The following is a 24980-nucleotide window of genomic DNA, read 5'->3' on the forward strand; positions in this document are numbered from 1 at the left end:
ACAATAGTTGTGAGTATAACATGGCAAAAAGGCGAGTGTTGTAAGTGGCTTTGTGTCCTCGTGAATAGGGGGAGGAGGAATTAGGATATAAATGAAGTATAAATCAGAACATTTTGGCCGAGATTATCTCTTGCTGAGTGACCCTAGGCCAGTCATACACTTTCAATTGAACCAAACTGACAAGGGTTTTGTGAAGATAAAATGGAGGAGAGGAGACCAGTGCAAGCTGCTTTGAGTCCAAGTTGGGGAGAAAGGTGGGAGTATAAAGACATATCCTTTTATTACAATAAAAGGATATGTCTGTCAGTTCTGATATGCAAACCCCCTATTTTGAACATGGACAAGTTTATGGAAGCTACTCAGGAGTAGGAAATAGAAGAAAACTATTCATTTAAGCTCTTCATAGTAATATAATGAAAGTAATATATAATGAAACCTTACTACCTGCCACAACCTGGTGCGCTCTAACTAGACTTAACAATCTCCAGGTCCCAGCAGGGGATCCCCCAGTTATGCAGGCTCCTTCCTGCCCCCAGGCAGCTGGCCACTGGGGGGAAGCCTAGCCCCAAAAGCCACCATGTGCCTATTCACTTTGGAAGATTAGAAGAAGCTTGGAAATTGCTTGCTTTTTGGAAGGTGTGTGTGCCTTTAAATCTGTTGGAGGCAGGCTGAATGGGGGCAGGCGAGCTGGATGAACAATGGTGGCTGCACCTAGTGAGTTGTGAAGCTGTGAGTAAGAAACTAGTCCAGTCCTCTGTTTGTTTTATATTCTTTTCAGAAGTTGTTTGCACAGTAAAATATAGAGTAAATAGTAAACTAGAACCTTTAATTTCCCTGTGTTAGTCTGAAGAACTTGGTTGAATATACAGCAGATAGTTACAGTGAACAGCTTCGTGAGTAAATTGCCCCAGTAAGATCACAAAAGTGTGTGCTTGCAAACTGTTTGTTTTGGCTGCTTTGTGTGTGTGTGAGGGAGAGGGAGAGAGAATGAGAGAGAGAACGTGCAACTGATGGGGGATGAGGAAATGAAGACTGTATTCAGGGGGACTGCACTGCTGTATTTTTATTTATTTATTTTAGGGAATATGAAAGTCTCCTGGCTCCACCCCCAAAGTCAACCAGGTATTTTCTGAGTTAGATTTAGCAACCCTAACTCTGATTCCTGCAGAGGAGTTCGTAGGACATAACCATAATTAAATAAATGAAATAATCTGGAGCACCTTGCCCCTGGGAGACGATTTATCTAGTATACACCAGAGCGAATTAATGTCAGGGAAGATGGGAAAAGTAGGAATACTAATGTCCTAAAGGAGACTGTTATACAACTTCTGGACAATGGATGAACCAATGCAAGCCTGCAGGGGTAGCTAAGGAACAGACATGAGGACTAACAACTATTATTAGCTCCCCAAGATGGAAGGGTCACCAGGTCCCCTTAGCCAGTGGGGGTCTTTTGGAGGGTGTTCCAGAGGGTGGGCATTTTGGACCACATCCAGTTTTACCTAAAAACAGGAAGAGGGGCACAGCCATTTGAGTGGCTCCTTTTGCTATGCAGAAGTAAAAGGGGCCATTCAAATGGCTGCCAGCTATTTCATGGCCAATTTTGCTTCCTCCCTTCTAATTGGGGGTGGGGAGCAAAACTGAGCAATGAAAAAGCTTTTAGCCATTTTAGGTTGTTAGCCGAAACTTGCTGCAAGCCTTATCAGCAATCAGGGTTGCTGAAAGCTTGCAGCCATTTGAGTGGAAGTGAAGGGACTACTCAAATAACTGCTTTGGGGTGGCACTTCCAGGTTTTTAGACTACTTCCAGAAGTGGCCCAAAAAACTCATTTTGGGCAGGAATTTTCTCCACTTGGACCTGAGAGCTGGGATCCAGGCCTCCTCTGATTGAGAGGTCTCCTTTGGATAAAAGGTCCCCTCAGGAGTCTGTTAAAGGAAGCAATAATTGGGAGTGGGCAGTGTGGGAGGATAAAAGGCTTTATTAGGGAAACTTAATTGGCTGGCAGAGGCTGGAAGCTGAGGAAGAGAGTAGCTAAACTTCATCTTGTAGGTGCTATAATCTTAGGGAGACCTGGGAGGCAGTTTCATGCTCATGTACACAACAGATAACTCCTTCTGAGACACTGATAGTTCAGCTATCTCAAGGCTTAACTCTGGAGGAATGGTGCAGAACTCTTTAGCTGCCACTAAAAGGACCCTAGGAATGGCTCATGCCCAAAGTTGACCTGGAAGTAGGTGGAGAAGATAGTGGGAGAATGGGCCTTCTGTAGGGTTGTCAAGTACAATTCAAGAAATATCTGGAAACTTTCCAATTCAAGAAATATCTGGAAACTTTGGGGGTGGAGCCAGGAGCAAGGGAGTGACAAGCACAACTGAACTCCAAAGGGAGTCCTGACCAACACATTAAAAACTGATGTCACCAGGCCCAGAGTCCTGACCATCACATTAATAACTGATAAGTCACCAGGCCTGGATGGCATACATCCAAGAGTTCTGAAAGAACTCAAAAGTGAAATTGTGGATCTCCTGACAAAAATATGTAATCTTTCATTGAAATCTTCATCCGTTCCTGAAGACTGGAAGGTAACAAATGTCACGCCCCATCTTTAAAAAGGGTTCCAGAGGAGATCCGGGAAATTACAGGCCAGTCAGTCTGACTTCAATAACGGGAAAGTTGGTGGAAACCATTATCAAAAAGTATTAGTAGGCACATTGATGAACAAAAGTTATTGAGGAAGACTCAGCATGGATTCTGTAAGGGAAGATCTTGTCTCACTAACCTGTTAGAGTTCTTTGAGGGGGTGAACAAACATGTGGGACAAAGGGAAACCAATAGATGTTGTTTACCTTGACTTCTAGAAAGCTTTTGATAAAGTTCCTTATCAAAGGCTTCTTAGCAAGCTTGAGAGTCATGGGGTAAAAGGACAAGTCCCCTTGTGGAACAAAAACTGGCTAATTAATAGAAAACAGAGAGTGAGTATAAATAGACAATTTATTCAGTGGAGGATGGTAAGCAGTAGGGTGCTGCGGGGCTCAGTACTGGGTCTGATGCTTTTTAATCTGTTCATTGATGATTTGGAGTTCGGAGTAAGCAGTGAAGTGGCTAAGTTTGCGGATGACACTAAAGTGTTCAGGGTGGTGAGAACCAGAGAGGATTGTGAGGCACTCCAAAGGGATCTTTCGAGGCTGGGTGAGTGAGCGTCAAGGTGGCAAATGAGGTTCAACATGGCCGAATGCAAAGTGATGCACATTGGGGCCAAACATCCTAACTATTAAAAAAAAAATTTAAAGGGACTGCACACCTTTTAAATGCCTTACCTCCACTGGAAATAATGAAGGATAAAAAGGTAAAGGTAGTCCCCTGTGCAAGCACCAGTCATTTCTGATGTTCTGGGGTGACGTTGCTTTCACAACATTTTCACGGGAGACTTTTTATGGAGTGGTTTGCCATTGCCTTCCCCGTCATCTATACTTTCCCCCCAGCAAGCTGGGTGCTCATTTTACTGACCTCGGAAGGATGGAAGGCTGAGTCAACCTGAGCTGGCTACCTGAAACCAGCTTCCGCTGGGATTGATAGGGGGGCCTTATTTTGTGGCTCATAGAATTGGACCCCCTGGTCCAATGTTTTTGAAACTTGGAGGGTGTTTTGAGGAGAGTCCTCGGAAGCTAAGCTGCAAATTTGGTGCATCTACTTCAAAAAAACCAGCCCCCCCCAGCCCCAGATACCCACAGATTAATTCTCCATTATACCTTATGAGAATTGGTCTCCATATGGAATAATGCCCAGCTGACATTTCCCTCCACCCCCCCACCCCCGCTTTCTGATGACCTGGAAGCAGAAGTAGGGCCTCCAAACCAGGGAATCCCCTGCCCCCACCTGGGGATTGGCATCTCTAACCTTCTTGCTGAAGCAGGACTGTTAGACCTTTCATCTCCGTAAGTAATTGTTAAGTTTAGTTAATATTTGTAATTTAATTACTTAGTTGTTAGATACTATATTTAGTTCTTATTTGTTATTACTATATATATTTAGATGTAAAATGGTTGAATTATTTTAAAAATTAATATATTGTTAAACTGAATTACATTACATTCTATACCAAAAATGTATAACATCCAAATGTTGCATGTCTTTAAATTCAGGTCTTCTAATTGATTTATTTCACAGACCATGTTCTTTCATTAAACAAAATGTGTTGAAAATGCTGAGCATTATAGAAGAAAACAATGGCCAAATGCTGCTTTGGGAAGTTAGCCTGCAGACCATGAGGGGGCATAGCTGCTAAAAAAAAAAAAATACTGTGAGCACAGTGACCTTTAATGTTGGCAAGAGGATCAAGAAAGGGCAGGCCCCTAGTTACAAATAAATGAGAAAACTGTCTTATTATCTAATAGTTTACTATTGGCTAATTATCAGAGATAGCAGCCTTTACAAGAAAAACTTTGGCTTCACTTTGTTGAGGTAATTAAGAGGCAACTGCATCAATTAGAGTGGGAAAGTTCTTGGCATATCTGCAGGACACTTGAGCACTGGCAGTTTTAAATGTACATTTTTACAGACTGTGATTGTTGATGGCAAAATGCCCTTTGAAAAAGAGATCAGACCGTGACTAGCCATGCTAATCTTTGAGGACAGTGCTATTGCTTTGTAATATATTACGAAACTCCTGGACGAAGAAAATAAGAAGCATTGCCTTAGGAATTCTTATTAAGCTCTTGTGCTGAATGAAGTACTTGGAGAGATTACATTTTTCTCCTAAATGCATCTACTTCCATTTTACATAGTCTACTGCTCGGGTCGCCTAATGTAACAATATTTATTTGCATCGCAATTAATATTATAGGGCAATAATGCATGGCTTTGATGAGAGAATACATTCTTTTTTAGATATCTCCTATATGAATCTCTGGCTATGCACGAAATCAAAATATATTTTAATATTCTAATCTGAAAACAAAAGAAATGTTTTGCCATTGGGTGGCAGCATAGTTCTTCGGTTCTTTTCCCCCAAAATGTCCTTTCATCTGAGAAGCATAAAACATGCTGCACCTCACTGATAAATCTACTCTCTGTTTTCTTTTATCATTCCTCACACACATGAAAACACTACACAAGTTATATGGGATTTGTTACACTACCACTGTTTGTAGTGTTGGCAATCACAATGCATATGGCAGCCATCATTTTCTATAAAACAGTAAGTTTGCAGCTATCCTTTCAATGACTTGAGTGAAATATAATTATATTTGCTCTGGTGACTGAGAAGGCCAACCCTAAATTAGGAAATCCTGTTTAAAGAATCACTTTTGGAGGCTGACACTCTGTTTCTACCACTAATTCTCTAGAAGCAAGTTTTATTTGTAGTTATCTGATGCTGACCAAGAATCTGTGCCGCCTGCTGTTTCTATGTATTTCTCAAAGTTTCCCATTTGGTAATGCCAAAGACTCTGAAGTCACATTTCAAAATTCAATATAACTAATTCTCACTATGACCAAATTTGTGGATACTGAAATACAGAGACTGAAGCCATGGGCAGAAAAGACAGTTCTTTCTACAAACCTGAAAAAAGCCCCAGTTGTGCAGAAAAAGCTGGAATCTAAAACAAATACATGAAAGCTTATACCTAGAATTAAAATTGATTGGTCTTAAAGGTGCCACTGGACTCAGACTTTAAACAGACAATGCATTAGGGGATTAAAACCCTCCCAAATGTTCAAAGCAGTGCCTGTAGTTTTAAGAAACTAATAACCTCAGTGCTAACTACTAGGCAACCACAACAGCAGAGCCAGTGTTCAAACTTTAATTTCTTAGCAAAGGGCAAGAGAGCTTATTTCCAGGGCTCTTTTGTGATTTGTGAAAGGACTTGTCAAGGTCAGGCTCACCAGCAACAACAGGTGACTGACTACCATAGAAGCATAGAATCATAGAGTTGGAAGGGACCTCCAGGGTCATCTAGTCCAACCCCCTGCACAATGCAGGAAATCCACAAATAACTACCCGAAATTCACAGGACCTTCATCGCTGTCAGATGGCCATCTAGCCTCCTACCATACAACATGCAAGACTCAACCAGGACTGGCTGCTTGCTATAAACCAGCAGCCATCTTACAATAGACAGTGTGGGGTACCCAGTGTGATTAGAGATTCATATTAGGTCTGAGAAACCCTGGTTCAAATTTCCACTCTGCCATGGAAGGTGACTTGGGACCAGTCACACATTCTCAGCCAAACCTACTTAATTGGGTTGATGTTAGAATAAGATGGATGAAAGGAGAATGATATAAGCTGCTTTGCTCCATTTTCTGTGGAGAAAATCAGGGTATAAATGAAGTAAAGAAATATCAATATAACCAGGCCTAGGATTCAGCAGGAGTTTACAGGAGCACAGCTCCTGAATTTTTCTGACAGTTCCACCTCCTCCTTCCCACCTTCTCCATTGAATAGTAGGTGCAGCTGCATAACAATCCCTGGATGAGCTCCACCACCCTTTTTTCCCTACAAAACAACCCCTGAATATAATTGAAGTTGGGAGGGAGATAAAAAGTTTGGGGGTGGGAGGGAAGGAGACATAGGAGAGAAAGAACCAGGAAAAAGGAGAATATGGGGGTTGCCTGGAGAAGGAAGTAGTGGGGAGAGGAGATACAGGAGAGAGTGATTTGTCTCTTGCATACCTTTGCTGGTTCCCCAATGTGCAATTGGGCCCAATGGCCACCAGTGTGGTACTGGGTCATAGTTTTCACAGGCAGATGGAGTGGCAGGTGGGAAGAAGAGAATGAAACAGGGAAAGGTGAAGATATTGGGGCTGCCAGTAGGAAACAGTGTGTGGGGGAGATATAGGGGAAAGTGAGGTGCACCACACAAATTGTTGTACCTGGTCTGATGACCAGCTGCACAACTGGGCCCAGCTGGCAATTCACATCATGGAACTAGGCCAATGTTTTCCTGGGGAAGACCTACCAGGGGTAGGAAGGGAGGGAAAGCTGAAGACAGGGGGCCAATAAAATTAAGTTGGCTGGTGGTGAGTGAAGAGGAGAAAAGGAAAAATTTAGGCTCTAGGAGGGCTTTCAGGAAAGTGAAATAGTGAATGGCAGCAAATTGATTCTATAGCCGCCCTGAGCCACTTCGGTGGGAAGGGTGGGATACAAATTGAAATATAAATAGACAGACAGACAGACAGCTCTAATTCCAGGAAAACTCGAGGCTCCACCTGGAAGTTTATGACCCTATTTCCAGCATATATCCATTCTACCCAGAGGCTTCCCCACTTTTTCCTTATTTGGAAATATTACCAGAATCGTGGACCTTCCTGTTTCTCACCCTCAATCAATCAGAAAGCATGCCAGTCACATCACTTCACTTGTCAAGCAAGCCTGGGGAGAAAAAAAATGTCTTGATGTAACTCTTGCAGTAAGACTACAGCTTTTATAAAGTGTGTGCAAGAAACTTCATCACTTTGTCAACAACTTCTTTGTGGTCACTTGTGAAGATAATTGCCTAGAATGGGCACATTCCCTTGAGCCTGTTATAAAACCTAAGACCGCCAGCAGCATCTAGGCATGAAAGGCAGTGGAAGGAAGGGCTTCTACCTAATGTGTAAATTCAAGACCAGACTGAAAATGGGACCCATTCATGCAGATACAGTCTATGCATCTCCTAAGCCACACATGGCTTTCATAATATTTCTTTATTTACATTATTTATAGTCTGCCTTTCTCACATGGACTCAAGACAGATTAAACATAGTGACTCAGTACAATCAACAAAATGGGATATTCAATAAATAATGCAGTAGGATATTAGAAGACTGGAAACCATGGTGTATGTGTTAGTGTGATATATTAAGCAGTACTGAAATGACATAATAGCATCCTATCTACAATATCCTATACACAGCAGAAAAGACACAAGTCCCAGTCTTTTATCCAAGTACATTTCTGAAATAATTTTGTACTTTGCAACCTTATTACATGGATGGAAAAGTCCTCTTCAATAGTTCAGTTTTGCATAGTTTGCAGAAGACCAGGAGAGAAGTAGCTTTCCTGACTTCCTCCAGCAGGCCATTCCACAAAGTGGGAGCTACAATAGAGAAAGCATTGTTATAGGCAGTTGATTTTGCCCATGTGCAGAAACCCCAAAACACATAAGCAGAGTTGTCATGGTAGAGCAGTGATAGATAGGCAGTCCTGTAAATAAAATGGACCAAGACCATGGAGGACTTTAGATGTGACAGCTAATACCTTAAACTGGACTTGGTAACAAATGGGCTACCAGTGGACAGTTTGCAGAATGAGAGTAAGGTGTATGCTCTATCTAGCTTCCACTAATAGTCAAGCCATGGCATTATGGACCAGTTAATAATAATAATAATAATAATAATAATAATAATAATAATAATAATAATAATAATAATAATAAATTTTATTTCTATCCCGCCCTCCCCACCTCAGCAGGCTCAGGGCGGCTAACAACATTTTATAAAAACATACAATAATAATAATAAAACCTTTAAGTTTAACAATATAAAACATCAACAATAAACTTAATAACATTAAAAACCAGTTCAATAAATACAGTTATTCTGCGGTATAGTTCTTCAACCGCATTGGCGGCTCCTTAATTTCTGATCTTCCTAACAGTCCGGGTGTGCAAATTTAAAAAGGACGGTCTTGCAGGCCCTGCGGAACTGCTCAAGGTTCCGCAGGGCCCGCACCTCCTCGGGGAGTCGGTTCCACAGAGTAGGAGCCGCAATCGAGAATGCCCGTGCTCTGGTGCTCTGATATTTAATCTCCTTCGGCCCGGGGATGGTCATTAGATTTTTCCCGACTGACCTCAGTGCTCTCTGGGGTTCGTATGGGGAAAGACGGTCCCTCAGGTAGGCAGGTCCTCGGCCATATAAGGCTTTAAAGGTAACGACCAACACTTTGTACTGGACTCGGTATACAATCGGCAGCCAGTGCAGTTCACGCAGCCCCGGCTGTATATGCTCCCGTTTTGGGAGTCCCAACAACAGCCTGGCTGCCGCGTTCTGCACTAGCTGCAGTCTCCGAGTCCGGCACAGAGGTAGCCCCAAGTAGAGGGCGTTACAGTAGTCTAGTCTTGAGGTGACCGTTGCGTGGATCACTGTTGCGAGGTCCCGGCGCTTGAGGAAAGGGGCCAACTGCCTTGCCCGCTTCAGATGGAAGAATGCTGACTTGGCAGTGGCTGCTATCTGGGCCTCCATTGATAGTGAAGGCTCCAGTAAAACACCCAGGCTCTTTACCTGGCGCGCTGCTTTCAATAGCGCACCATCGAAGGCCGGGAAAGCTATTTCCCTTCCCAGAGCGCCGCGACCCACGCAAAGGACCTCTGTCTTCGCTGGGTTCAGTTTCAGCCCACTCAGCCTGAGCCATGTCGCAACAGCCTGTAAAGCCCGGTCGAGATTCCCTGGTGCGGAGTCGGGCCAGCCGTCCATTAGTAGATAGAGCTGGGTGTCATCTGCATATTGATGGCAACCCAGCCCAAACCGCCGGGCAATCTGGGCGAGGGGGCGCATATAGATGTTGAACAACATCGGGGAGAGAACTGCTCCCTGAGGCACCCCGCAATCCAGTGTGCGCCTCCGGGACCGTTCCCCCCCAATAGCCACCCTCTGTCCCCGACCTAGGAGAAAGGAGGAAAGCCATTGCAAGGCCGACCCCTCAACCCCAATGTCGGCGAGGCGGCGCGTCAGTAGCCGATGGTCGACTGTATCGAATGCAGCCGACAGATCTAACAACATCAGCACCGCAACGCCGCCTCGGTCCAGTTGCCGTTGGAGGTCATCCACCAAGGCGACCAGCACCGTCTCCGTCCCATGGCCCGGCTGGAAGCCCGACTGACATGGGTCCAGGACAGAAGCGTCATCCAGAAACCTCTGAAGCTGCAACGCCACAGCCCTCTCAATAATTTTACCTAGAAACGGTAAATTAGACACCGGTCGATAGTTCGCCAATTCGGCCGGGTCTGCTGTAGCTTTTTTCAAGAGAGGGCGGACCAAGGCCTCTTTTAGGGGTGTTGGAAATTGCCCCTCTAAGAGGGACCTGTTTATGATGTCCCGTAAAGGACATCTAAGCTCCCCCTGGCAAGATTTAATCAGCCAAGAGGGGCAAGGGTCCAGATCACATGTTGTCGGGCGAGCAGCAGAGAGGATTCTGTCGACTTCCTCCAGGCTGAGCGGGTCGAAGTGGTCCAGCACTAAACCTGAAGACAGGCACGGAACCTCAATTTCACTCACTGTATCCAAGGTGGTAGGCAGGTCTTGGCGGAGCAACGAGATTTTATCTGCAAAATATCTCGCAAATGCCTCACAGCCTATTTCCAATTCTCTAACGTTTGGTTTGCCTTGAGGCAACGTTATAAGATCCCCGATTATTCTAAATAATTGTGCTGGGCGCGAGTTTGCAGATGCAATCCTGGTTGCAAAGTATTCTTTCTTTGCAGCCTTGACTGCCATCTCATAAGACTTCATAAACGTTCTATAGGATGTTCTCGTTGCTTCGTCCCGAGTATGCCTCCACTGCCTCTCTAGTCGTCTGAGCCCTTGCTTCAGCCGGCGCAACCCCAAGGTGTACCATGGGGCCAGCTTCGTACGAGGGCGTAGAGGACGCCGGGGTGCAATTTCGTCGATAGCCCTGGATAACTGGCCCTGCCAGATCTCCACCAGGTCATCGAGGGAATTGCCAGTGGGCCAAGGATCCCTCAGGACCGTTTGGAACCGTTCCGGGTCCATCAGGCCCCGAGGGCGAGCCAAAATAGGCTCTCCGCCCATACAGGGTTGGGGCAGCATCCCCATACGGGCCTTAAGGGCTAGGTGATCCAACCATGGTACCGCTTCTACGGCGATATCGTTCACCAAAATCCCGGACGCAAAGATCAGGTCTAATGTGTGCCCGGCCTGATGCGTGGGAGTCGTGACAAATTGAGAGAGTCCTAGTGTCGCCATGGACGACACTAGGTCCATCGCCTGAGTGGAGGCCGTGTCGTCGGCATGGACGTTGAAGTCACCCAGGACCATAAGCCTCGGGTACTCCAACGCCCAGCCCGCCACTGCCTCCAATAGTGATGGTAAGGCATTGGCTGGTGCGTTAGGCGGACGGTACACCAGCCAAACTGCCAACCCCTCTCCAACATCCCACGCCAGACCGGCGCATTCAATCCCATCAATCTTTGGGCCCGGGAGAGCCCGAAAGGAGTAATCCTCCCGTATGAGTAGTGCTACGCCTCCCCCCCGCCCGCTACTCCGTGATTGGTGAAAGACCGAGTATCCCGGGGGGGACATCTGGGAGAGAGCTACTGTCTCCCCGTCCCTCACCCAGGTCTCGGTCACGCAAGCCAGGTCCACGTTCTGCTGTAGCAGAAACTCCCTAAGGGTTGCGGTCTTGTTATTTATGGACCTGGCGTTACATAACACCAATGACAGAGGCGAGCATTTCTTCTTAGACCCACTACCCGCCACCATTGGGATGGGAAGTAGACTGGAAGGTGGCCGAGCACCACTTTGTCTCTGTCTCCTTCCATTATATTTCTGTCTATTCCCACCGACATATCTTCCCCTCCCCAGGAGCACTGGAATCCCCTGGCCGGACATCTGAATCAGCCCAAGATAAAGTCACCGGTATCACTCTCCACCTTGTCTCCACCTGCCACTTCAGTTTACCCTCCACACCAACCCCACCGATTCCTGGTTGGTAACTCACTATTTATGTCTCAAGTTAATTTAGTAACCCTCCCAATCCACCTTACAATCAATTAGTTCGGATTCTACAATTTCATTGGTTCTTAAACTTATTAATAAATAATCCCTCCCCCCCATCCTAAGTAATAAGTTAAGATTTTTTTTTTTATAAATCTGAATATTAATTTTATCGCTAATTGATTGATGAAATAATCTATAATTAAATTAACAATAATAATAATTAATACTACTAGCGAGTTAGCAGTCATTCATCCATGGGGTGTGAGTCCAGGCAGTCTATTGGGTCGTTATTGCACACTGCCCGTAGATGTTCTTCATTAGTAATGTTTACTAAGTTAGTCTCAATGATGATCTCGATGATGTTAAAATGCAGGTGCCGGTGGGATCAGGATGTTGGATCAGTTCCAGTGATGTTAAAGTGCGAGTGCAAATGGTGACCACTTCAGGCTTAATTCAGCTGCTCAGGCAGCTGTAGCCTGGCAGTCAGGGGAGGGGGGGAGGCAAGTCCCCCTTGCGGTCTCTTGGCTGGTCCGGCCAAGAAGCACAGCTTCTGTTCGCGGCGCTTCAGGTCTTCTCTGGCTCAGCGCTCGACCGGGGTTCCCCTGAGCCCCGTATAGGGCTTCTCTAATTGGGGATACCCGGCTGCTAAGTCAGTTGTGCCATTCAGCACTTGCAGGCAGAGGGAGAGGGTGGGCGGGCCGGTGGGCGCGAGATGACAGGGGCGAAGGAGGAGGGGGGGAGCAGGGCGGGGGCAGAGGCATCCGCCAACGCCCTCGTCCTGGGGCTCACTAGCCTCTCCTCGGCTCCTCCACTCCCCGGGGCTCCGTTGATACTCCCCAGTCCTCCCAGCCGACGCCTGCGGTTCGTCTGTGGCGCCCTCGGCCGGCCCCCACTCCGCGCCTCGACCGGCCCCTACTCCGCGCCGGTTCGTCTGCGGCGTCCTCGGTAGGTTCTCACTCTGTGCTCCCGGCCGTCCTCCCAGGCAGCGCCTCACGACGGGCCGTGGTTGCGCCTCACCTCCGTCACAGCGCCAGGCCAGGCCAGTCTCCGGTTGCTGCCTCCGTTTTTTACCGGTGCAATTTCCCCGCTTAGCACTCCGTTGATGTTCCGTTGGTTTCCAAATTGAAGTTGAAGTTTCCAAATTGATTTTGAGGGAAGAACAACCATCTAGTGCACTATAGTTGTCTAGTCTCAATGTTATTGTGGCATGGAACTGGGTGACCAGGTGAGGTGTATCAAGAAAAAGAAGAGCTGGTTTTCACACCACACTTTTTCACTACCTGAAGGAGTCTCAGGCCCTGTTCACACAGCGTGTTGAGTCCATGTTAAACTGACCTGGTTCTGTTCCGAATATTTTTGATCAGACTGCCATACTGCAATTTGAATCACTCTGCAGTGAAACCGTTTTCTGCTGTCCACACAATGGCATCCTGCAGTTCTTTTTTTTCCCTCTGCAATTATGCGCACACGCACATTATGCACATATGTGTATGTGTGCAAGTGCACATGCACATAGGTTAAAACATTATGTGGTTATGCGATTATGCACATATCGCTAAGTAGTAAAAAAAATGGCGACCATAAACCGGATGTCTGAGATTCCTTTTGCTCTGAGACAGCCTTCAGACATCTGGAAGTTGGTTAATATCGCAGCAGAATTATCCAGATGGAGAAAACTATGATGAGAACTGGAGAACTAAAAAAACACTGCAAAGGAGCAGGTAACAAAATAATCCAGTTCCGAGAAGGATTGGGGGGGGGCTACCATGAGTTAATACCGGGCGGCAGATGTTGCTGTCTGATCAGCCACTTTAAATCCGGAAGGAAACAGCAGTGACATCTGACTATACTGTGCATCTGAACAGGGCCTCAGAGTGGTTTACAATCACTTTCTCTTCCTCTCCTCACAACAGACACCCTGTGAGGCTGAGGGAACTCTGAGAGAACAGTGACAGACTCAAGGTCACCCAGCTGACTTCTTGTGGAGGAGTGGAGAATCAAACCCAGTTCTCCCGATTAGAATCTGCCATTCTTAACCACTGCAGCACACTTGCTCTCAAGGTATGCGGCCATTTTATGGGCTAAGCTGAGTTGGAAGAAAGCCATTTTTTCAGCTGCATTACCTTGCTACTCCAGTAATAAAGCTGGATCCAGTATGATCCCAAGGCTTTTAAGTGAGTTAGCAAAGGTCAGCTGAACTCCATAGAAAGCAGGAAGGACAATGTCCTTCAAGGCCTTTACCTTCACAACCAGCACTACCTTTTTTTTTTCTGGGTTTAGTTTCAATCTGTTCACTTTTAGCCAGCTAACCACTGGAGCCAGGCACCTATTCAGGACCTCTACTGCATCACCTGGAGATTCGGATAAGGAACTGTTGATCATCAGCATATTGATGTCAACCAACCCCAAACCCACAAATGAATTGTTCTAAGAGTTGTACATAGAGATTAAAAAAACATTGGAGATAGAATTGTTCCTGCCTGGCTCATTGGAGCCTGTAGGACTGAGCTTGGGGACTTGGGAATAATAGGCAGCAGGATCCAAATCCCCGCTGCCCTGCTCCAATCACGGGCCCCCTGCTAGTTTGAATGGTCCAATAGCACACTAGCGTGGAGACCTTGAATATATATAGTTGGCCTTGTTGACCCACTCTTCAGTCTTAGAGCACAGCCTATACTATGCTGGGATAATAAAAAGAGCTATGATCACTTCCACCTTGCCTCCTCATTGCATTGAACCCACTATATTATAGATATGAACCAGTTCAATGTAGATCACCTGATATCTACTTCTGTCTCCAGGCAGCTCAACAAGATGGCATGATCTACTGTCTCAAAGGCTGTAGATAAACTCAGTAAGAGCAACAGAGAGGCTTGGCCTTTGTCTACACTCATATGGAGGTCATCAGCCTGAAAGAGCCATCTCTGTCCTGTAACCTGGCCTGAAACCAGGCTGAACGTGTCTAGAACAAATGAGTTATCCATAAAGACCTGGAGTTGGTTTGCTAGTGCTCTCTCAATCACTTTGCCCAGAAAGGGTAGATTATAGACTGGGTGATAATTGGCTATATCATTTTTCTGGCTTTTAAAATAGTGGCCAAAAATACTGCCTTTTTGAATTATCATGAAGGGAAGATGCCCTGAGGTAATGACCGATTTATAATAGTTGTTAAGGGTCAGTTGATGTGGTCCTTAAATGATTTTATCAGCCAGGATGGGCAAGGATCCAGGTTACAAGTAGCGGTCTTTACAGACTCTAGGATCTTGTTCACATCCATCATGGAAACTGGGTCAAAATGATCAGGGACAGACCTACATATTTTTGAGGGGGGGGGCAAAATCAAAAAATGGTGCCCCCACTCAAAAAATGGGAAGCAGATGATCTGCCCCCCCCTCCCTTTACATGAAGGGAAGCCCAGGGGCTGCCTTTGCCCTCTCCCCACATTGTGCTCCTAGAGGGAAAGAGAAGATAATGCCAAAGAGGAGCTCCTGGTGGGAAACCATCCTGTGTGCATGGAGCCAGATCCAAGGGAGGAAGTCTGACAGGCTTCCATCTCTGGTTTCTTCATCTTCGTTTCCTTGCCAAGAGGCAATGGAGATCTGAAACCCAACTGAAGAAAAAGAAGAAGACACATTGTGGGGAGAGGGCAAAGGCAAGCAATCTGCCTCCCTCTCCCCATTTAAACACCCTGTGGGGTGTTTACAGGGGGGGAAGCCCGGGGGCTGCCTTTGCCCTCTCCCCACCTCACAGGAAGAGGGCAAAGACAAGCAATCTGCCTCCCCCTCCCCATTAAACACCTCATGGGCAGGGAAGTACAGGGGCTGCCTTTGCCTCCCCCTCCCCATTTAAACACTCCAGGGGGTGTTTACATGGGCAGGGAAGCCCGAGGGCAAAAACAAGTGATCTGTCTCCCCCTCCCCATTTAAACACCCCAGGGGCTGCCTCCCCCTCCCCATTGGGAGTGGAGGAAGATTGGAAGCAGAAGGCTCTTTTCCTCGCCTCTCTGCCTTGCAGAGAGGAGGTAAAAGGAGCCAATCTAAGACTCCGCCAGCCCCGCACCCCCAATCTACCTCCCCATCTGCTGGCTTGCTCTCCCCACCCTCCCTCCCAGGAGCGCCCAATTTGGTGCCCCCCCAGGCGGTGCCGAGAGCAATCTACCCCCACTGTTCCCCCCCCAGATCCGGCCCTGAAAATGATCCATATATAGCCCAGGTGTTGTACTAGGCCTCTCTTTTGAAGTACTTTTGTTATAACTGACATCAAAGTCAGAATGTATTCTCAATATTTTATCAGTAAAAAACTTATCAAATGTTGGGTGTGTTCACACATACTAAGTAACACACTTTGCAACTGGATTTTTACTGTGGAAGAATAGCAACATCTAATTGCCAATTGTCTCCACGTGAAAGCACCCTGTTACAGCTGATCATTTGTTACTGGGACATTAGAAGCTCAGATTTAGGTAGCATCAAATGCTGAGCTACCTTGAACAGTTTGGACGAGTGTGATCCAGCTGCTATAATAGTTGAGAAGTAAACTTCCTTTGCCACTGACTCTGCCATTTCATAGGTCTTCCAATCTATCTGATTCAGTATGAGTTCTCTGCTAGCAATGTTCTAGATGTCTCCCAGTTGGTTTCAGATCACACAGCTCCATGGTAAACCATAGGACTGGGTTTTATCCTACAAGTGGGAGAGCTTCACATTCCATGTTTCCACTGCGGCTTCAACAGTACATATGTTTGGAATCCTGAGATTCTCCAAGGCATTCTGGAATAAAGTAGGATTCATAAACCTCTATGGGTGAACCATGTTAACTGGGCTCCTTCTCATGCATGGTGTTGGAGCTACATTTACCTTGGCTTTAAATAGGCAGTGGTCAGATCATGGTTCCAGGCAAATCTCTAGCCCTGCAAGCAAACCTTCCCTAAAAGGCTCAGTGCAAAATATTAAGAAATGAAACAAAAATTGAGTCCAGTAGCACCTTTAAGACCAACAATGTTTTATTCAGAATATAAACTTTCATGTGCTAAGTCATTGCATTATTCAGTTTTTGTAGGTCAGTGGTACACAGTGAAACTAAAACTTTTACTTCTTTTTCTAGGAACATGTTTGTTAGGAAGGCATGGTGAGGATATATAAATAGATAGATGACATTCTTTTTTTGTATCGGAGGAAGTGCGTATGCACATTGCACACAAAAGCTCATAGCTTGAATAAAACTACGTTGGTCTCAAAGATGCCACTGGACTAAAACTTTGTTCTGCTGCTTCCAACCAACATGGATACCCAAGTGAATCTGTTTTTTTCTTGTTAAGTGATTGATTGAACCCCATCTTACTGATATACCAGAAACCCAGTATAAAATCATTATTGTGTTAGTGTTTGGTTTGACATTATACTATGCATGCTTGGTAAATTCACCCAATCCAGTGGCTGTTTTCAATGCCAATATGTCATTAATTTCCAAATGCCTACTTACTGATCATCATGTATTCAGTGTAGATGAATTTTAAGCACCTCAAGAGAGGCATTGTCTGGGGTTATCATCGGCAGTTGCATGCCACTGTGTCCCATGACTGCAGTTTTCTCAATAATAATGATGATGCATAACAACATTCAAATGCTTGAATATAATGCACCCCTAGGAGATTAACCATATTTGGGAAACAGGATTTTTTTTTTAAATATATAGCTGGCTATTTTAAAGACAAAACATTCAAGGTTCAGTGAATGCAAAACATATACAAATAGATTTCATTGACTCTGACAGTAAAAGTTCAGATGCAGAAATAGTCTTGCGGGAGATTACATTTAAGTTTATATTAAAAAGTGAACGTGAGTAAGTTTCAGAAAGAAATTCTTAAGATATAATTGCATGCCTTGCGTATCTAGTGTACAGGCATGCTTCAGCTCTTCATAGTTTTGGCACCTGAATTAAGGACATTGTAACCTTCTGTCCTTTTAACATTTAGCTTTTAATTTACCAAAAAAATATTTTTAGTATCTGAAACCTTGAAGTTTCTAAATGTCCCTTATTTTAAAAAAGAACAGTGCACTTCCTAGCATACCCGTCCTTTTAACTCATCGACTATAACCTTACAATGTCATATTTGAAACTTTGTGTTGAAGATCTAAAGCAGCAAATGGGTTGATCTGGGACTAAGCAGGATTCCTGGTTCCATGACATTTAGAGTTTTATACGTTAAAATCTGTACTTTGAATTACCCCCGGGAACAAACAGAGAAGTCATTGCGCATTTTCAGCAAAGGTGAAATATGTCCGTTACAATGGGTTCCTATTAATAACCTGGCTACTTTCTTCTGACCACTGAAAATTTTTCAATGATCTTCAAAGACAGGAATTAAAATAGTCTAACTGGACATAATCACAACACACATAACTTGTGTCAAGGTCATTTCTTTTAAACCAAGAAAGGGCACAGTTGGTCTGTTTCATGTCACAGAACCACTTGCAGTTCCCTTGATAAAGTCAGGTGTAAAAGCACATACAAACTGTAAACCTGCTAAGGGTGAGTGCAATTTTAATTATACAGGTGAAATATCACTCTCTTAGACTACAAGTGCATACAGAAACAACACCTGTCTGGATGGAATTTGGATTTATTAGCTTTCATTGAGCCAATTATAATAGAAGTTTCATTATCTGACACTCAATTAGCTGGGAAAGTAGGTAAACCAGCATGCCCAAGTCCTGTAGCCCAGGCAGGAGCAACAGCACTGAGAATGCAGCAGAGAGTCCTGGGTGAGTCCAAGGTATGGTCATTTTGCTCTGCGATCTGCTTGCTACCACCAGCCCTGGCTAGTGGGCCATAGTGGGCTGGAGTTATGCCCAGGACCTGCCTGGATCTTGATTCAGAGCCAGTGTGATATAGAGGTTAGAGTGTCAGACAAGGATCTGGGCTGGCCCATAGTTACAAGAAGGTTCTCTCCATGCAAAGTTCCCTTTCCTATTTGTCCAGCCCAGTCAGGAGATTGATTATGCCTTGCCTGCTCTGGTAGGAGAGACAGAGGGAGGAAAAAAAACCTTTTGTAGTTAAAAGCTGTTTTCATTTCTCTGCTAGCTGTCTGAAGGTGTGGAAAGTTGTTTTCATTTCCCTGCTAGCTGTCATTGTTTTAGCCAGGGAAGTTATTAGTATTTACAAAATGTTGTTGGGTCAAAAATAATTCACTACCTGGAGGTGTGAATTGACTATTAGCATTTCTAAAGAATTGTTGGATGAGGCTGGAGACTATGAGGAAATCTTCTTTTAAAAAATAAAAATAAAGATTACAGTTTTGACCAATCCAAGTAAACTTAATATGAAGTTTTGTATAAATGTTTGCGAGCCCTGACCTGGAATAGACACAATGGCTTCTCAGTCAAAACAAAATAAGAGCAGCTACTCCATTACTTTGCACAGCCTGATCCGCTTAACAGGTTTTCTCAGATGTAAGCTTCACCGTGCTAAACTGCCCCCTCCCTGCCCTGCCAAGAAAAATTTCCTGGCTATGATCTGGAGCAGGAATACCCTGCATCACATCCCCAACCCCAAGGATGTTTGCTGGGTGAGCTGGGGCAAGTCACATAGTCTCAGCCTAATTTACTTCACAGAGTTCTTGTGAGGATAGATAGCATAGAAGAGAAATGTTCATGCTACTTTGTGACCCTATTGGGGATAAATTCAGGGTATATATAACATAAATACATAAGACTTGCTGTCCATGTTGTAATGCTGTTACTGGCTACTGGACTCAGCCTGATGGAAGTAATCATACACCAGAACAAAGCAAGCAAGGCAGTGGTCATGCCTGTGATCCACAGCATGCTCCCCTGTTGGTATACTCTGGAGTTGTGAGGCTTAGAAAAAGAAAGCAACTGTTGCACACCGACTTGTGCTAACTATTTACATTTATTTACAAGTTTATAGTTTTTCTGGTATACACTAGCAAAGTGCTTTGCAAGACAACACGATTGAGAGCAGAGATGAACTGTAGAGGCTATTCACAGTTATAGGCCCTTTTCACACTTACCAGTGGAAACCGGAAGGGAGTCGGTATTGTGCCGCTTGCAGTAATCCGAGACAGGGACGGGAGTTTTCAGACACATGTTTTTTTTCCCGGTAGGGTTCCGTGATTGAAGTGAGCCATTTCACACTGTCCCGCTCTTATCTCGCTTTCACCAGCGCCAGCCGTTTTCGCGCCATTTTTCGCCCGCCAGCGCGCGCGATCTCCGGCTTTTTTTTTTTTTTGGGAACGTCAGTTTAGATCGATATAGCGATATATCGCTATATCGACCTGTCAGAACAGCACCACCATAGGGATGGCTAGGCTCCGTTGAGATGCCTATGGTGATGCTGTTCTGACAGGTCGATATAGCGATATATCGCTATATCGATCTAAACTGACGTTCCAAAAAAAAAAAAGCCGGAGATCGCGCATGCCGGCGGGTGAAAAACAGCGCGAAAACTGCTCCCGGGTTAGATACTGGACATTTCACACAGCACCCCATAGCGAATTCAACCCGGAAGGAGGGGTTGAAAAGTGGAAGAAGCTGCTCTTCGTTTGTAACGACTCAGGCACGCCTCACTACCGGGACAGCCGCGGGAGTGTGTGAAAAGGTGAGAGTATTCCAGTAGCAGCCAGTTACTGAATCGGGTCTGCCTGAAATGCCAACAGAAACCCGTTACTGTTCAGTAACTGACCAGCTGCCATACCGGAATACTTAGGCTGTGTGAAAAAGCTCATATACATACAGCTATACAGAAGCACCAATCAGCACTCAGTGCTGAGGCATCTTGGATAAGCACAATTACTCTGGACAGAACCGGTATGAACCAGATAAGGGAAACTGTCAGGAACTGTCACAGATCATGAACTGTCATAGATCATTGGCATCTGACTCCAGCCTGAAGTCTTGCCATGCAGCAAGTATATGCTAACATCCCCACCATCAATGAGCAAAAGCTTTACCAACCATTTTTAGGCACCATGGTTTGCTAATAATTTGCAGGCCTCATTCCCCATACATTCCTACCAAGAAAGCATTTACTGTGCTAACTCCAAGAAAGTGCTCTTTCAGATCAGAAGGAGCAGAAGAGCTGAATGTTATCAGCAAAATAGTTGTGACACTCCATCCAAAATATTGCAATGTCTTCCTTCAGTGGTTATATGGAGATAGAGGGAAAAGAATAGAGCCCTGAAATAGTCCATAGCACTTGCCATGCAGGGAAACAAGAATATCCCCCCCACCCAGTCAGAAGAAAGAGACAGATTGGAGTTACTAAAGGCCACTTTATTAACTATTTACAAAGTCAGTTGCAAGGAGAAGCTACAATGCAGAATGGAATAAGACCAGGAGCCATCCCAGACTGCTCCTTGACACATGGATGAGCCACCTGCCCCTGGATCAAGCCTATCCTGGTGGCTCAAACCCTGACCAACATAGTAAGTGGGTTACCACCCTGGTGCTCCATCTTCCTAAGCCATACAATGTAAGGAGCAGACCTACCCAGAGTGGCCCCCAAGGCAGTCCACATTCCCTGCCCTGAGCTGTACAACCGGAAACCAGATCACTCCTCCCTGCAAACAGCCAATCTGTGAGGGGTGAAAAACTCCTATCCCCCCCCCCTCCCCGGGTGATCAGCCAAAGCCTGCACTACACACAGGGTGGGAGGGTGGGCTGAAGTTGCAATTGGAAAGGCAGGGGGCAGGGGCAGAGCCACCTTATATCTGTGCTGGCTCCACTCCGACCAATGAATGCATGTAGGTGCACCCCACCATCTGCCTCTTTCTCCTTCTAAGGGAGGTGACTCCCACACTCACCAGGGCTCTGTAGAGGTAGGCCAAATTTTCCCAGTTCCTGGTTCTACAATTTATAATTAGCCAAACCATGGTCAGGAGGATATCAGTCAATGCTCTGGTTCTATAAAGGCATATTTTTAATTAACATAATTTACCCTTCTCTTTCCACACCCAGCAATTACCAGGCTAATGTACCATATCCAGGCTATTTCTTGCTGAAATATAGATCTGATACATGTGAACTCAACACTCTTGCATTCTGATAATAGAGAACTACATTATTGGGTCTTAATTGTTTGCTGTATATTTTTTTAGGAACAAAAGTCATGTCAAGTAGTATATTTTGATGCTATCCAGATGGACAGTGTGATCTGATCATGGGTATATGTTACATCTATCTTGTTTGGGTTTCACTGGCCCTAAGTGGTTTTTAGGTATAATTAAAGTACTGGTGGTACCTGATGAATAGTCTGAGCCGAAGGCACTTAAATCTTATGTGAACTTTCTCCATGCCGAGGTCATTTGACAGGTTCATGGTGTTAATGTTTTGTCATTCAGAATCTAGGCTAATAGTTACAAGGAGAAGAACTTGTCCCTCATAGGGTTTCTGTTCTGCAGACAAATTCACAGGAATGTTTCCTCTTGATTTTCAAGGACTGGTCAAGAGATAACTTTTTATTCTCTTAAATTTTGAGGGAAATGGTAATTATTTCTAGGAGAGTGGCAGTTTCATCACTGGCTTGTTTTTGTTTGTTTAGAATTTTAAATAATAATATCAACTTTTAATTGCATAGGAATAGCCACAAGCCTAAACAAAATGTGCTAATAATACAATACTAGAAAACAAAGTAGAATCAAATATTATTGGAAAATTTGGGCAATGAACATTAAATGGAGACCAACTCAGAAAATTCTGTGAAGACATTTATTTATTTGTCTGTCTGTCTGTTTATTTAGAATTTATATCCCACCCTCTCCACAGACAATACATTTAAAGTAAATATATATCCTATGTCCGTTCCACGTAGGGGAAATCAGTGATAGAAATACTCCAAGGCAAACCACATATAGCAAAACAACTGTACTAGAATCCATGGTAACCCCACTAATGTCCACCAGTCATAAAGCAGTATTCCCCCAGCGCCCTCATGAGTACCACATGTGTACTCAGCCAATTGCCTACCACCAATGCAAGGAAAACTGTAAGGCATCTGTCTCTTGCAGTGTTTCCACCATAATAAGGCTGGTAGGAGCCATACTAGATGGTGGGAGCATTCCAAAAGATGGTTGCCTTATAGATCCTCAACAAAATAAAATTTCCTTGCCCACTGCACCATCTCCCCTCCCCTTCTCTTCCTTTTATGCATTGATGCAGCCCTCTTTTCTGCATTCCTGTCACTGATGTATCCATGATCATTTGACTTCATGAAGCTGGCACCCACAGATGGATCTCTAGAAGGTAGAGATAAACAAGTTTTACTCCAGAGGATAATGAGCCATGAAGTTAACACACTCTAGGGAGCTTTCCAGATGTGAGTTCCACTTTCCACATTTAGCTGAGTTCACTTTGCCAGGTATACACATAGGAGAAAAAAACATGACCACCCCAGCCACAGCCTTCTCTCATTTTGATAGCTCATTCAGCATAGATGACCATGATTAATCAACAAGACCTCTCCCAGCCCACCACACCCCAACCAAACAAGAGTTTGGATATTGGTCAAGGTGGGACTTTGCTAGGCATGAGAAATCCAGATGTTGGATCAGCAACAAGGGCACAAACAATAGCACCCTCACTTCTTAAGCAGTACTGTTATTTCAACTCTGGATAGTTAATTGGGAAAATATACCCACATGGCAAACCAAGAGACATGAGTCTGATACCTGGTAAGTAGGATGGTCAGCTATGTTCATCTTCTGCCCAGCAGCTGCCAGTCAGGAGGTAAACACTTGGCTAGAAACTATGCCTTCTATATTCAAGAGGAACCCTCTAACTAACAAATAATCAGAGAGAATGGCCCAATCATGGAGTTGGATCCAATCAAAATAATCCACATGCACAGGAGGGATTTTCCCCTCTTGTGGCAGCCCTCCAACTCCATCATTTCTGTTTGTTTGGGGTGTCCTGTCCTCCATGAACAGAATTTCATGGAGAATTTCAGGTGCTTTAGGTGGGAGGAGGCAGGAAAATTGTGTGTCTTTATGCATCATTTGGACCAGTAAGAACCTCCTTGCCATACACACACACCAGGGGGCTTATACCCACTGCCTGCTCCCATTTACTTCAGTGACCTTTATTTTCTGGTCATCCCCCCACTTGTGCAAGATACCAAGAGTATGGGGAAGTATGTGATCTTCAGACACCCATCTCCTTCCATTTGCAAGCACATACCAGTGCCACACTCTGACCAACCTCTCAGCCCTCTTCCTGGCATGAGCTGAGTGCTGAAGATATCTGAGATAAAAATGCACAGAAGACAGGAACCAAGCCATTTCTGTCAAACTCCAAAGAATGTCCGGCCCCTCCCAGCCAAGCCGGCTCGCCGGCGCTCAGGCTGGGGGCCGTTTTTGCCGCCCCGGAAGGAGGGAGGGGCAACATTCACACCACATACGGGTGTTTGCTGTGGGCGCGGAGCCGGGGCTATATAAGCCCCGGCCCCCGCCCCCTCTCCACGCAGTTCCTTTGGCTCTCTGGAGAGAGCCACGTGCATTCGGAGCGTCGGCGTTGCGGCGGCGAGGGACCTGCATTGGAGCGATCGGCGGCGCGGCTTAGGCTCCTTCCCTCTCCGAAAGGCGGCGCGTGCGGCTGGCGAACTGCGCTTGCGAGGCTGAGTTGTCTTGTGCGGCTGTTAGAGGCCCGGGTGGTCTGGTCCTGGGCGGGGGAAGCTAGCGTGGCTGAGCCCCTCGGGCTGTACGGGGCGCGGGCGGCAGGCTGACCAGCGCTTGCGAGGTCGCAGTTCAGAGGCTTGTGCGGAGGCCTGCGCAGCGTCAGGGGTTCCCCAGCCCACTAAGTGGCTGCGGCTGCATCTGGGTTCCTATCCAGCAGGCCGGCTGTTTTCTTTCCCTACAAGGGAGGAAGAGCGCAGCGTTTCCCCGTAGCGGGGGGTGGTCGCTAGCGCTCGGCCAGCATAAGGCAGTATCCTGTCGGGTTACTGAGCGGCGATTTGGCATCATTCTGTGAGCTGGGCGGGCGAGGCATTCTGCCTGGTAGGGGGTAGGCTCGTGACAACAAGCAACCCCCCCCTTCTTGTCTCTGGTCACGGTAGTTGGGCCTGCCTAAGTAGTTGCCGGGGGGAATCGTTTGAGGCTCGTCCTATAATACCCCTCCCCCCCCTCCCTGCCCTCCTCCTGGTACGCAGGGCACGGCGGCCAGGACATTGTTTTCTGGTGGCTTGATTGGGGCTTCTGGTCGGCTAGAGGCTGGTGGGGACGCTTTTTTTTTTGTTTTGTTTTTTACCCTCCTT

This window comes from Heteronotia binoei, chromosome 9, assembly GCF_032191835.1.
Source record: "Heteronotia binoei isolate CCM8104 ecotype False Entrance Well chromosome 9, APGP_CSIRO_Hbin_v1, whole genome shotgun sequence".
In the NCBI taxonomy this organism is placed as follows: Eukaryota; Metazoa; Chordata; class Lepidosauria; order Squamata; family Gekkonidae; genus Heteronotia; species Heteronotia binoei.